At 37.2% G+C, this 3,421-nt stretch overlaps 1 long non-coding RNA gene across 1 annotated transcript; it reads left to right on the top strand.

Annotated features, from left to right (window-relative positions):
* Positions 1–431: 431 nt before the first annotated feature.
* On the top strand, positions 432–933 carry LOC130997869 (uncharacterized). Its single transcript, XR_009093235.1, has 2 exons — positions 432–517; positions 592–933. It is a non-coding gene; the product is annotated as an uncharacterized LOC130997869 (long non-coding RNA).
* The last annotated feature ends 2,488 nt before the right edge of the window (positions 934–3,421 follow it).

Here is a 3,421-nt window from a genome sequence, read left to right as displayed (position 1 = left end):
TTCTAACCTAAATATACACACACCAAATACACTCAAACACACACATTAGCTGCGCCCCATCTCTTCTTTCTCACTCTCTCTCTCGCCTTTCTCTCTCGGACCTCTCTCTCTCGTTTTCTGCCGTTCTGCCGCCGCCGCTGCCGTTCAACGGCGCCGTCGCCGCCGGCGAGCGGCGCGGCTTCTCCTTCTCTCTCCCTGAACTTTTCCCCCCTCTTCTCCTCTATCTCTCTCGCTCAATCTCGGCCGCTGGAAAGGCACAGCAAGCGCAACCACGCCGATGTGCCGCCATCGCCGGGCCGCCGCCTGCTCCCTCATCCTCGCGGCAGATCCGCCGCCGCCGTTCAACGCCACGGCCGCCTGGAGCTGCTGCTGTTCGCCTGAGGTCGACGGATCTGGCCTTCAGTCGTTCGTCTTGCTCGGAGTTCCCGTCGCCGTTGGCTTGCCCGGAGTCGCCGCTGGCTGGCCCGCGATCGACGGCCAGCAGCTCGCTGGAGGAGCCGAGCACCGTCTCACAAAGGTAAGCCCCGGATCTCCCTATTCTCATTTCATTTTAAATTAAAAACTGAAACTCCTCTTTCCCTTTCTTGGCAGATCGGAGACAACCGCGGCTCCGTCGCCGTCCGTCAACCGCCGGCGACGACGAGCCACCGAGGCTGCCCTCCCCCTGACCTCGACTCACACACGCAATCAGCCAACACAAAGGGTTTTTGTGCGAGAATCATATACTGTAATTGCTCAAATAAAAGTTTTAACTCTTTCCTTGTAACTTCAGTTCACAAGTACATATTTAGTAACTGTAAATCTATGAATTTGCTACTCATTTTCTTCATTTATCAAAGCATATGTAAATCTGAGTTAATGAGCATGTGTTGGTATTCTGGAGTTGATGTATACAATTGAAGGATATTATAATATATAAATTAGAAATATAAACCTTGAATGATGAAAGATGTGGTGTCGTTTCTTGGCTGCGAGAGAGATGGTAGATGAATGTGAGAGGTGGGAATTGGCTGAAAAATGGTGTAGGTTATAAAAGAAAAAATGGGGTGGCTTGGATGGAAATTCTTCAACTTACAGGTATGAACACTTTCAGCCTGCATGTAAGACTGAAGAATTTCCTTCAGCATGCGCTCCAAATTTCTTCAGCATGCTTTAGGATTCAGCATGCTTAAGATTATTCTAATTAAAATATCTAAGAGATTAATATATTAATTATATGGTTCCAAACTCATTTAAATACATTTAAGACATATAAGCCTAATTCTTATTGAAGCATAAAATCCATTTGAGCTTGCTTCTAACATAAAATAAATTACTCATGGGCTTAAGTAAACAATCGATAAAAGATTCATATTTAACACTTCAGTGTTAAATTCTCCACAATAAATTAATGGACTCAAAATATATTTTGAGTGCATCATCTATTGAAAATAAAAAAAAAATAAATCATCACATATATAAATTATCAAATTTATATAAGTTCGTATTTTATTAATGGAAGCTGAACTCTAATTACCATAATAAATCCTTAAATCAGTAATTAAAAGTATATAATCCTTAATAAAAAGTCGGGTCATTACAAAATTGTATATAGATATAACATAAATTACTATATTTCTTTGACTTTTATATCATAAATATTTATTATTAATCGTTAGAAAAAATGAAAACATATTATTATCAAATTAAAAAGTAAAGTATTAAAGTTTAAAAATCAATTATTAAGAAAGTGTTCGGTTAATCGGACCAACCCACTCGGTTTTCGGGCCAACCCTATCGGGCTCGGGCTATTTTCGGTTCGGGCCATTCGGGCTAAATATTTTTCGGGCTAAAAATTTTCAGCCCTAACCCACCTTTTTTATCGGTCTATTCGGGTCGACCCGTCGGTTTCGGGCTTTTTTGACATCCCTATGGGCTACCATGAAAATACTTTTAAGTGTATAAAATAGGAACAAATCATGGTCATTAGATCATAGTGAATTAATGGCCCAGATCAAATTATATGGAGATCCTAAATTCGTAACTGTTTCCCTTGCAATTTATACGTTTTTCTTATTACGAACCGAAAGTACTTTTGTACGAATTATATTCTATGCACGAATCTGAAGTTCTTTTGTTACGAATTATGTTCTGATTAGGCAAATTTCAAGTCACAAGATCAACCAAGATCTAATGGCTAGGATTTGTTCCTATTTTATACACTTAAAAATGTTCTTATTTTAACCCACCCCAATATATATATATATATATATATATATATATATATATATATATATTGTGTGGTTCTAGAGAAAACTACATTATTTGTGAGAACGTGAGAACCATCAAATCTAATGCATCCACTGTAAAAATTAATGCATTTGCTGTTAAAATTAATGCACTCAACAAAATAAAAAAAAAAAAATTGCTCCCTTCAGGATTTGAACACAGGATCTGCATTCATCCAACAAGATGATGTATCCACCGTAAATCTTGATGATCGAATTGCTGAAAATGGTTCTTCGTTCTTCTTTTATTTAGTGGTTTTTTCTTGAACCTCTCCCTATATATATATAGGGAGAGGTTCAAGAAAGAACCATAAATAAAAGAAGACCAGAGAACCATTTTCAGCCATTCGATCATCAAGATCTACGGTGGATGCATCATCTTGTTGGATGAATGCAGATCCTGGGTTCGAATCCTGAAGGGAGCATTTTTTTTTAAATTTTTTTAGTGCATTAATTTTAGCAGCAAATGCATTAATTTTTACAGTAGATGCATTAGATTTGATGGTTCTCCCGTTCTCACAAATAATGTAGTTCTCTCTAGAACATATATAAAGGGGAAGGATAGGCTAAAAACAGCTCTTAATAAAATAGAAATAGATTTACTCATAATTTAACGATTGAGATTTAATCTTAGGAGGTGTTTTTATTTGTATTTGTGTATATATATTTTAACTCACCCATATATATTTAGAGTCAACTTGTGAGATAGCCATATTGAGCAATGAAACTCAATATTTGGCCACGCATTTACAATTAAAACACAAAATTTGGTCATTTTTTACGTTTTAAGACTGTTTTGCCCTTAATTAGAGCGGATCGGATTCGAATTTGCGCACGGGTTAAGTACACTTGGCACTATTAGTGCCAAAAGTACCAACAGAAGAAAAAAAAATCCAAGTAAATTGGTATTTTTGGCACAAATGACAATATCAGTACCAAAAGTGGAAAAAAAAGTAAATTGGTACTTTTGACAAATTTGGTAATATTAGTGCCAAAAGTATCATTCGATAATGAAACCCTAATTGGGGAATCTAAACTCTAAATGGAGAATTTATAATCTACGGGTAAGTGTTCAAAATGGTCATATGACTGCACTCATCTATATAAGACAAGACAGTGTATCAGCACGAGTATATGACACTATTGGCACTAAT

The sequence above is a fragment of the Salvia miltiorrhiza genome, chromosome 8 (assembly GCF_028751815.1).
Source record: "Salvia miltiorrhiza cultivar Shanhuang (shh) chromosome 8, IMPLAD_Smil_shh, whole genome shotgun sequence".
Classification (NCBI taxonomy): domain Eukaryota; kingdom Viridiplantae; phylum Streptophyta; class Magnoliopsida; order Lamiales; family Lamiaceae; genus Salvia; species Salvia miltiorrhiza.
Note: the sequence above shows the minus strand (reverse complement) of the source record. Positions and strands in the feature narration are given on the sequence as shown.